The sequence below is a fragment of the Camelus dromedarius genome, chromosome Y, assembly GCF_036321535.1.
Source record: "Camelus dromedarius isolate mCamDro1 chromosome Y, mCamDro1.pat, whole genome shotgun sequence".
In the NCBI taxonomy this organism is placed as follows: Eukaryota; Metazoa; Chordata; class Mammalia; order Artiodactyla; family Camelidae; genus Camelus; species Camelus dromedarius.
In genome coordinates, this window is record NC_087473.1 from 19,989,576 (window position 1) to 20,001,651 (window position 12,076).

The window sequence follows — 12,076 nt, forward strand, 5'->3', positions numbered from 1 at the left end:
TGAGAGGAACGTGGTTGGTCCAGGACATGGCGTGGTTCTCCTTGGGTTGCCCCCATCACTCTGCCTGGCATAGGGATTTTCCCATAAGGCTTTGCTCCCACGTCCATTTAGACATACACTTGAGCCCGTGAGCATTCACACAGGATGGCCCGCGTCCCTGACTGCAGCCTCTTGGGAAGCTGATGTTTCCGACTTGGAGGAGCTGGGCAGGAGGCTGGGGGATTGATTAGGGAGGGAAGTGGAAGCCTGAACATTCCCGGGACTGGCTCTGTCTCCCTTGTGAGCCGGGAGCAGATTGGTTTCCACCCCAGCTCAGTCTGTTCCCACCTCAGCTGCACCCTGCAGGTCTTCCTGCACTGGCTACTCTGGTTTAGCCTCTTCTTGGTTGGGTTTACCTCGACTATGGTGTCTCCAAGCCCCCTGAAGGTGAGTCCTAGGTGACAGAAAGGTCCCCTTGGGTCAACCTGGCAACTAGTCTGGTGCATTTGGGCTCCTGTCAGTTCTCAATCAGGGATGTATGTGGTGAGCAGCATAACATTCCCCGAGGATGTCCATGTCCTCATCCCTAGAATTTGGGAATATTACTTTCTGTGGCAGAAGTGACTTTGCAGATGTGATTACATGAAGGATTCCAGGGCGGGAGATGTTCCTGGATTACCCGGGTGCATCAGATGTCCAAGCATCCTTATAAGAAGGAAGCGGGGGGGTGGGGGTCAGAGGCAGAGAAGGAGGTGCGAAGACAGAAGCGAAGGTGGAGTGATGCACTTTAAGATGTACGAGCGTGCTACACGCCAGGGAATGCTGGAAACCTCTAGAAGCTGAAAAGGGAAGGAGACACATTCTCCCCTGGGGCCTCCAGGAGGACCCAGCCCTCCGGGTAGCTCGTCCTTAGTGCGGTAAGACTTCTCACCCATAGAACGGTAAGATATTAACGTGTGGTGTTTAAGCTGCCGTGTCTGCAGCCTTGCGCGGAGCAGCCCTAGGAAACCACTGGAAACACATCCACTTATTAACAGGGGTTGGGACGACTGGGGTGAGGGGCTCTGTGGCTGGGGGACATCGGGTTTGCTGGCATGTTGGAGTCAGCTGTGAGCACCGCCATCTCTCCCTGCACCGACCCCTCCTCTCTCTCTGGGTGCTCTCTATGAAAGTAATTTCCTGGTACTGTGACCAACAGACCTTGCACGTCATCTCTGCATTCTCAGCAGGTTCTGACCACAAGTGGAATTTCTGGGTCAATCCACACCAGACTCTCATAAGGAATGCAGCTAGGTCTTTGCAACCATCCTCGATCCCCTTCAACCGCCCCGGGATGGAGGAATCTGAAAGCAAGAGAGGGAAGCATCAGATTCCCCCAGCAGAGGGCATCCGACGAACGCACATGGCGTTTCCCTGATCATCCTGCAGAGGCTGACTGTCTGAAATTGGCCACCGCCTCCAGGGTCTAGGAGCCTGGCTCTGAGCTCAAGGACAAAACCACACTCTCTCTCTTCAAATAAAAAGAATGAAGGCATGTCTCTGACCCCAAGCCTCACTTGGGGTCATCAACTTCCTGAAGTTTTGACATGCTGTGTGCAAAAACAGTAACAAGTCAAAACCCACCAAAGCCTGTTAAATTTCCATCATCTACTGAGACAGTGAGTCAGGGCCCCTGTGCTCAGAAGGCAGCATCCAGTGGCAGTTCTGAATGAAGGTTAGTGCCAGAAATTGGGATGAGGAGGGGGCAGAGTGTCTGGGTGTGGGGTATCCAGAACAACAGGGCTTCTCGGAAGAGGGTCTCAGAATATTCAGCTTTGAAACCTGAAAAGCCATGCAGTCACTGAATAATCTGCTCCAACTTCATGTAGATGGTCATTATATTGTTGTTATGACGATGGTGATGGTGGTGGTGGTGGTGGTGATGATGGTGGTGATAATAGTGAAGATCATGATGGTGGCGATGGTGACGATGATGGCGGTGGGGATGGTCATGATGATGGTGGTTATGATGGTGGCGATGGTGATGATGATGGCGGTGATGATGGTGGTGGTGGTGATAGTGATGATGGTGGTGGTGGTGGTGGTGATGGTGGTCATAATGGTGAAGATCATGATGGTGGCGATGGTGATGATGATGGCGGTGGGGATGGTCGTGATGATGATGGTGATGGTGGTGATGATGGTGGGGTGATGGTGGTGATGGTGTTGACGTTGGTGATGGTGTTGATGATCATGATGGTGGTGGTGGTGATGATGATGGTGATAATGGTGATGATCATGATGGTGATGGTGGTGGTGTTGATGGTGGTGATGGTGGTAATGACAGTGATGATGGTGGTGATGGTAGTGGTGATAGTGATAATGATGGGATGGTAATGGAAACCTTTGTATCTCCAAGAGCAGTCCCATTGATTTTGCTATTTCTCCTGCTGCTTCTGCTTCCTCTGGGCCAAGGACATCATTTCCGTATTTCTCCTTTATTCTACTTTCAATACCCCATCTTAGGGCTCACCCATCCTTCATATTCAGAAGAAAAATATCCACAAAGAACTTCCCATGGCTCAATTTATCCACACACAATTAAAAAAAAAAGAATTACTTTATTTTGCCAGCTTCGAAAAACCTCTTTTTTTTTTTTTTTTAACACAGTGTTGGAAATCAGGAGCTAAGAGAGAAGCAAATCCAAAGCAGAAGAAAAACGAAGAAAGGGAAGAAGAAAGAAAGATGAAAGTAAGAAAGAGAGAAAGAAAGAAGGAGAGAAAGAAGAAGAAAAAATAAGGAAAGCGAGAGAGAAAGAAATTAAGAAAGAAAGAAAGAGAGAAAGAAGGAAAGAAAGAAAAAGAAAGAAAGAAGGGAAGAAAGACAAAAAACTTAGAGCTGATGTGGGAACAATGACCAAGGGAAGTCATAAAACCTAAGTTATAAAGCAGGAGGGCTTTTATCAACGAAATCTAAGAAGAAAACATTATTAAGTAAAAATGAACAAGAAAAACCATCCCAGATGGCCTCATTCTCACACACTGAAGAAATCAACACAAGATCGGATCCAGAAGAGGGGGAGAAAAAAATGGCCACAGTGCTTAAAAAAGAGAGAGAGAGAGAGATACAGGAGATGAAATGTTTATTTTCATTACCTAATATCCAATTTAAGTATTAACAGCTACACTCGCCATCAAGGGGCTGGGCTAAAACCTCTTTCAAGGCTGAAGTGTCTTTGCATGAAGCTGAGAGAATCATCTTAGCCATTTCTGCGCAGGTTCTGCTGAGCCCGTTCCCCATCTGCTGTCCAGTCACCGTGCATTTTCAAAGAATATTTTATTAGTGTCATTTCGAAAGCCACAGACAACCTTACTTTTCTTCACCTATCATTGGAATTGGGTAATCCGTTTTGGTCGCGGGGAAGAACATGGTTTCCATGTCCTGCAGCCTTCCATAATGCAGAGAAACTTTATTTTAAGTTAACCTGATAGCTATTTAGGTTAGTCAAAGACAGAGGACTCCATGTCCTTTTAATTATAGCTCTGCCACCTTCATTCCTTAGTAGATAAAGTAGTGTCAGCACTTTGGCTGAAGAACCCTATTTTTAGGGCCTTATAACTCAGCTGTTAAAATCTGCTGTAGGCTGAAATGAGGCGTAAAATTTCAGCCTGGAAGCAAAAGACACAATTAAAGAAAAAAAAAATCAAGGCAGTGTAAAAAAATAAATCTGGTCATTTCAAGAGATCATCAGAGTGAATTTCAACAGCTTTTCAACCAGGAGGAGCGGATGATCACAGTTTGGGGACTGGGCGCGTCTTCCCACGGGGGCTGCCATTTTGTACAAGGGAAGCAGGTACCATTGTCTGGAATTCCGTGTCCTGGGTCATGTGGTAAGAACGCTGTGTGACCTGGGTGGCCCATGGGCATGGCCATCAAGGTGCTAATATGGCCAGACCACTGTCTTGCTGTATCAGCCAAAGGATGAGTTTAGAAGCAACGTCCCCTCCGTTCTCCATCATGCGGGGCCCTTTTCTAAATTCTTTTGTCTTCCAACAGCAGTCAATCTCAAACTTCTTTAGGTAAAGACATTGGGAGAATCATAAGAAAGAATGGGTCTCCTCTTTGAAAAACACACATAAAAACTTCTCCTATGACATCAGGAGACCGCTGATGTTTCTAGGCATCTGTGGACCTAGGTTAAGATCCCGTCTAGGGGATTCCTTTGACAAGATTCCTTACCCAGGAAGCTTTCCAACGAATAACATTTTGAGAGTGGAGTCGGCTGTGGGACCACCCTGGGAGCTGTGTCCATTGGATCCATTTGGTTGGGCTCAGCTGTGGGACCACCCTGGGGGTTCTGTCTTCTCTGTGCTCCTGGCTGGGGCCAGTTCTGGGGTGACCCTGGTACACCCTCTATCCAGTTTATGAGGTAAAGTAGGGTGGCCCTCCTCTGATGCCTCCTGCACTTGAAATTCTTAGCCTAGATGATTTCACGTCCACTTCAAGACGATGTTGTCCAGGACAATTTTGAGCCCAAGTTACATGGATCGACCACCACCTATAAGCAGGTCGACCTTTTGTCCTTCCTCCAGACCTGCCACTTTCTGCCCAGCTCCATCTCCCTCTGGTGCCTCACCATGAGCAATCCTGACTCGTCACCCCCAGGACGCCACGGAGTGTCTCGGATGAATGGTGCTGCGCATTACCCTCTAACCACAGTCTTCGCAATGGAACGATGATGCATCCGTCCACTCATTCACTGGCTGAGTGCAAGATCCGGGGGGTACATCTGTAAGCAAACTGGGTGGTGGTCCCAGCTCTGGTGGAGGCTACCGCTCAGCGGGGAAGGAGAAATCACGACAAAGAAACAGAAGGTGGTTTAGAATATTCACACTGTCCAATGGGGGCAGAGTCTTGATAACTGGAGGAAAAAGAAAAGAAAACAAAACAAAACAAAACAAGTCTCATATCCTGATGCTTAGAAAAATATCAGAGCCACGCTTATAAGAATGTGAGACAACAAATGGAAAAATACTGAATCAGGAAGCCATCCAAAGGTACATAAACATGTGTGTATTCAACAGAGGAATCTGATACTGCATCAGGTTATTCTGTTTTGTTCTACTGGGTTGTACAGAGTGAAGTAAGTTGGTTAGAACCCCGTAGCCTTACAAAGTAAACCTCATAACCTGGGTCAGTTTTGAAAACCTCCAGGTGAACCATTCGTCCATTTGTCCTAAGTGAAAACCCACACCCCACTCTTTGTATGTCCCTCACCTACAAAGTGACAGGTTAGAACTAGTCCTTCTCTGCACAAGGCAAATGAACGTCCTGGATTTGAAGGTCCGAGAACGCTGACCCATGGTTCTCCCACCACAAGTTCAGACTGAGGTTCAGAAAACACAGTTCCCCATCTCTTCCAGGTCATCATCTTTGCTCTTCTGATGCTGGATGGCTGGCAGGTCATGGTCCCATGTTGTAGTCTTGTGTCCTAAGGAGGTCCTATGGTTTTAGTTGGTTATTGGTCAGAGGGGATGCCTGACCACCGTGCCTCCTGCGGGGCGGGGGCCGACCCAGGGCAATCAAGCCAATGTGTACACTTTGGTGGGTAACGTGTTCCCTGCGCTGCAAGTTTCCAGGGGCCACAAACCATCTCAAGTTGATCCGCATGCCTCTCCACTCTTCCTAAAGTTTGTTTGGAGGCCATAACAAGGGACCACAATGGGAGGTCTTAGGACAACAGGAATTTATTCTTTCCCATTTCTGGAGACCAGAAATCCGAAATCAAGTTGTTGGTGGGGCCATGCTTTCTCTGAACACTCGAGGGGATGGTCCCTCCTGCCTCTTCCAGCTTCTGGGGGCTCCAGGCGTCCCTGGGCTTGGGGCTGCATCCCTCCCATCTTAATCTTCCTTGTCACTTGTCCATGGCCATGGGGCCACGTCCCCACCAGATTCCTCCATGAGGACACTCCCGTTGAATTTTACTCAAAGTGGGCGAAGTAGCCAGCATGGAGTGGAGGGGTATGGTGGGGTTCACCTCATGTTTCTGGACTTGGCCGTTGTGCTCAGAGGAGCACCTCATTTGGCCTCATCTGTAGGATTTACGTCCATCATCCAAGCAATATTGTTTTCATTCAATTCATTGCTTTAATTCAATGGTTACCTTATTGATGGAGGAACGCTTTCATCTTGAATTGTACTAGGAAAACAGGTACAGAGATTTTAAAAAAATGACACTGAATTCTTGTGTTTTTTTTCTTTTCTCTTTTTAAACTACGTTTTGGGCAATGCCATCACCATGCTGTGGATGTAGGGGACATTGTCTTAAGTGGCTTTCGAGTACCTGTCAATTTCTGGATGATCTTTCCAAGCAACGCTCCTGGCATGGGCGTTTCATGACACCCTATGTACTGTCTTAAACCAGGAATTAAAAGCAAATTGGTATTTGTAAGCCTTTCAACCCAACGCTCACAAGCTCTGTCTGCAGGGTGCCTGCGTGCGTCCCTGCCGACCTCCATTCCAATGGCGATATATCCCCTCAACTTCCAGAGACCGCTCCCTCATCACCCAAGTCATCGTACGCCTCCACAGCGGGGCATCCTTCTCACTCTGTGCCCCACCGTTGCCTTCTGCCTCAAGTTAGATTACAGCGTGGAACGCCGTGCAGCTCCCTGGAGCATGAGAAGGGGCGCTGCATTTCCTGGGGCGGGGTCAGCTCACCCTCAGTGGCTCAGCAGTGCCTTTGGTCCTAAGGAATAAGGTACCCAGGCTCCAAGAGGCACATGAAACAGCACCACCACCCTGGGTGAGCCCCGCCGGGTACACGGCAGACACATGGCGGCCGGAGCCGGCCAGTCTGGTACCTCGCCCTCGGGCTCAGGAGCCAACGCCGCCGCCGGTGTCTGGAGGTAACAGGTGGACTCCCCGCCCCCTCGCCCCCCACGTGCAGGCATGACTCCCGCCTTTGAATGACGTTAACGACCAACACACCGTCAAGCATTTTCTGGGAAGGAAACTCATTTTCTTCCCTGGTCGGCAAGCGCGGGAGGAGTCTGTTCGTGATTGCAGGGTTTTATACTTTATTCTCTCTCTGTCTTCTCTCTCTCTGTCTCCATCTCCTTCTTTAATCCCAGGCTCTGCTTGTTGAGCTTCAAATTGAAATATCCTGAACAGATGTAAAAACACATGAGTTCCTGTGCGCAAGCTGTGACCGCCTTTGTTTCATCTGCTGATGTTGTGAGCCTAAAGGAGATCTTTTTAAAATTTCATCACTATTCAAAAGGATAATTAATACGTACCCCCAGGCTTTGATTATGCTCTGCACAGTAAGTGATGCTGCTACAGAGATAATGAGGGCGCATCAGGCCGGCTTGAATATGTGCGGAGAGCGGCTCAGCCTCCGCCAGAAATTGAAGATGCAGCCAAGGTACCATGTAGGTGGCTTAATCTAATTTTAATTTGTAACACGATACAATAGATAAGATCATTTGTTTGTAACCAGCACAGGCATTTTGTTTACACGAAACCCCAGTCAGTGTTGGGCAGATGGTGTTTTTAAAGGCTTAATTGGAGTTTTCCAATCTCACTTCTTCTGCCCCGACTCTCCATTATGGAGGAGAAACGGCGTGCACTCACGCACACGTGCGCACACCCAAACACGCCCCTTTCCCCCGACCCCCAGAAAGGTCTCGACTCTCCGGGGCCTTCCTTTGTCAAGATCCCCCTCGTGGGGCAGGTCCACCTGCCAGAGCCCAGCCCCCGGCCGCCCCACGGCTCCCGGGACAGCCTGGCGGCCTCCCAGCGGGGCCGGTGGAGACAGCCCCTCGGAAGCACTGCCACAGGCATGTCCTCCGTGCGTGCCCTGAGCCGGGCCGACTTCCCACAAAAGGAAATTGAGACTTTTGTTTTCTACATGGAGCACCCAGGATGCACAGCTCACCTCAGGGTCCTGCGTTCGAGGGCTGCGACTTTCACACCTCTGCTTGCAAAGGGGAACTCCTCTAAGGACAAAGGTGTTTCTGTGCAGAGGCTGGCGTCCGTGCGGCCCCCTCCACCCAACCCCGGGCAGCTGGCTGGCCCTCAGTGTCCCCGCACTGTGTGCGTAAACCAGGCACGGAGGCTGCCCCCGGGAGGCCCAGGTGCCCCTGTGACCTCGCAGCCACTCTCCTGAAGCCGGCAGCTGCCAGCTGTGCCTGGACTCCGTCAAACCTGCCTCCAGCCCCGCCAGCCCCCGGCCACCCAGTGCTGACAAGCTCAACGCGGGACCACAGCCCTGAGCGTCCTTATTTGTAAAAAAGGAGGTGGCATGACCTACCTCGTGTGGTCAGAAGGAAGGTTAAATGAGCAAGTAATGCTGGCCACGCTCTTAGCCCCACCGGGAACACGGCTGGCCCTCAGCAAGTGGCCCGGGTACAAGAGGGCTGCAGGTCACTGTTACCAGGGATCCCACGGCTTCTAAACTAATGAGGGACTTTTTGTCATTAGCTTGCCAGCCCCTCCCTCCCTTAAGTCACGCTGGGTCAGCCCAGCTCAAAATGAATCCGAGTGGCCCAACCCCAGGGCGTGACGGTAGCTTTAAAAGCCACAGTGCAGCCCCGAACGGGAATAACGCGGGATGCAGAAGGCAGATAGGGTTCATTTCAAAATGTCTGGGCAAATGGTGTCCTCTCTGGGCTGGAGAAGAGAGCTCAGCTCAGGGCTTCGAGTCCCGAGCCGCTGGAGAGACTCAGCCCGGGGAGGGTCTCAGGACAAACACACGAGAAGTGTCCTTTGGAAATCTCATGTCTTCGCAGGTTGAATAAAACAACACTTTTCCTGGAGCCTTCCTGGGGGCACGGTTTGAAAACAGCCAGGGACAGGCAGGGGGCTGCCCAGGGCTCTTCCCCGGCCCCGCTGTCCTGGGCCCCAGCTGCGTCTTCCCCGGCTCGCCTGCCTGTGAAAAGCAATGCAAACGGGCCAGCTTCAAACAGTTTTGAGAGCTTATGTTCATTCATTTACTCCACAGACTGAACCCGGTTTATTCAGCAAACCGTACAAGCCAAAGTTACCTACGGCGCAACTTGTACTGCCCCTTCCCCGTGTTCACGGAGCAGGCGGGAGGCGTGGGTGTCGTGCTGAGTGTGGACAACTGCGTGGCGGGGGCGGCCGTAGTTTCTCCAGAACGGATCTGTCCTCTCAGAGCGCACTGGCTCCCCGAGGTCCACCCAAAGTGACGGCAATGGTGGCCTTAAGTTTCGTTTTCTCAAAACACCCTAAGCAGTCGTGGAACGGAAAGGGCTTGTCAAAGGCCATCCGACGCGCAGAGCCACAGTGGTGCCAACCGGCCAGAGTCCTGGGGAGTCTCAGCCCTGACGGGGTCCCGGGGCCGTTTCTTTGGTGGCCCCTGGATGGGGCAGGGGGGCTCCGGGCTCCCCCTGCCTGAGACCACCTGCTTTATGCTTATCTGGGATCCATCGTGGGGGTCCAGGCAAGGGACGTGGGGTGGGCTAAACTGTGCCCCCACCCTCTACCAAGTCCATGACTCCGAGTCTCAGCCCTCGGGGCCTCAGAATGTGTCCGTCTTTGAAACTAGGGTCGGTGACCATGTGACTAGTTACGACGGGGTCATCCTTGAAAGAGGGGGGACTCCAACTCAATATCTGGGGTCCTGCTCGCCCCTCCAAAGGGGGCGTTTGGACTCAGACACACACGCACACAGGGAGAGTGCCCTGGGAGTTGATGGGAGCCCCCGGAAGCCAGAAGAGGCAGGAAGGACCCTCCCCTGGACCCTCCAGAGGGAGCGCGGACTTGCCCACCCCCTGCTCTCTGATGTCTGGGCTCTAGGACCTGGGGAGGGTGAGTGCCTGTGGTTTTAAGCCCCCCAGTTGGGAAGTTTGTTATGACAATGCCAGCAAACAAACCCGGTTCCAAGGCCCATTCTGATGATGCAACTTGGGGCGCGCCGGGCGCCCTCACACCACGCTGGTGGGCGCACTCATCTTGGCCCCAGTGTACCCACAGCGCCGCCTGGGTCGCCGGCAGTTTCCAGAGTAACAGCCCCTCCCCAGGGAGCGCCTGGGGGCTCCTGTCCCCTCTAGGTAATGTCCCAGAGCAGCAGCAAAGAAGCGTACAGCGGGGAACTCAGACCTCTCGGCGGGTTCACCATGAGCACCCCAGCGCTCAGGCGGGGGCCCCGGGGGCCCGCGGGGGGGCTCCGTCCCCAGCTCCCTGGGCACAGACGCCACTGCGTGTCTTTTCACGAGCTCACTGGCCGTCACGCCGTCCTCCTGTGTGAAGGGCCTGTCTGTGCTCGGCCCCCGCTCCGTGGGGTCGTCTGCTTTTTCTTACTGCCTGTGGGACTCCCTCACCCAATCCGCAGTCAAGCCTGTTGTCTCACGCGCTCTGTGCGTCATGTCTGGGTCTGTGTGTCTGTACCGGCGTGATCTGCGTATCCACAGTGCTTTGCATTTATGGATCTACCTATTACCTATATTTCCATGTATCTGTGTATCTGTATTCTATCCACGGCTATATGTGTGTCCTCTGTCTGCAGCCCCTGTAGGCGTGCATCTCACATCTATGCCATATCTACATCAGTATCGTCTGTGTGCCTGTATTATTATAGCTCTATACATTTATGTCTGCACCTATTTCTACATCACATATGTACCTATATCAGTATATCCTCTATACTTATGTATTTATGTCTATATTTATGCCATCTATACATTTGTAGGTGCAGATCTGTATCAGACCTACAGATTTGACGTCTCTAGACGTAGACATATATGAACATTTACACCATCTATAAATCTATATGTATATTTATGCCTACATCTGGATGGACCCCAACATCTATGTCTGTATCTGCATTTATATACAGTTGTCCCCCGACAGGCGGCTGATCCGAGGACCCTCACAGATACCAAAATCCGCAGATGCTCAAGTTCCTCGTACACCATGATGTGGGGCAGCAGGGCCTCCATATCCACGGATACAGAGGGGCAACTGTGTCTTGGGATGGATGCTTGTATCATATCGTTTGTGCGTCTCCATCCGTGTATCTATATGTATCCTCCGTCTTTATCACAGTCCCTGTATCCTCTCTCTATGTATAGCTCTATATCTCTCTCTGTGCATTGTGTATACTCTCTCTCGATACACCTCTGTCTCCATCACTATATGAGCTGTGTGCTCATGTGGGACCAGGACCCACACCCACAGCATCTCTGTGCAGCAAACCTACATCTACATTGAACCCACGTGTCGTGTCCCTCTGCCCACAGTGATTTCCCCAGTGGCCAGGGTCATACGGACGGGGACAGGGAGAGCCACCAGCTAATCCTCTAGCCTTTCTGCCCAGCCGGCTTGTCCACAGCAGACATGGATTAGACCACACGGAAGGTGGAACGTGGCTCTCAATGCCGAGATGTAATTACACCCTTGTAGTTTAGGAAAAATGGGTGATAATGAATAGAATTCACTTAATTTTAAGCCTGGCCTAAACCCTGGAGGGTTTTTTTAAAACCCTCATTCCTAGGACTTTCCAGTATATAAAAATAGAAAAAAAAAATCAATGAGTGTAATCCACATACATCGTCTGTGAGGAGAAAAAATTTCGCTCTTATAAGGCGAAATGGGCTACTGTTATTTTTTATCGCCGACTAATTTGGGCCTGTGTAATTAGCAGGTTAAAACAGCTTATTGGAGGGGCACATTTAATTTTATGTGGCTCATGTTTCTGATCTGAGGCTGTTTTCCAGGAGTGTGTGCATGAAAGGATACTCTGGGCTCCATTTAAACACAGTGTTCTCCTTGTGCATGTTGGTGAGTCACTGCCAAACTCACCTGGCCCAGGTGAGCACCGTGTTCACAGTCGTCTCCATCCACATCCAGCCCAACTGAGCAGCAAGGACCGTGGGCCCTGCTCCAGTCACACCTGGCCCAGGTGGGGATCTCAGGACCTGCTCCAGCCACACCTGGCCCAGGTGGGCATCAAGGACCTGCTCCAGCCACACCTGGCCCAGGTGGGCACCACGGATCACAGACCTGTACCTTTGGCCAAGTTACTGCAATTCAGAGTTGACAATATCAGGGTAGGAATAAATTATCTGCCTTGCTTTCACTCACAACTGTGTTT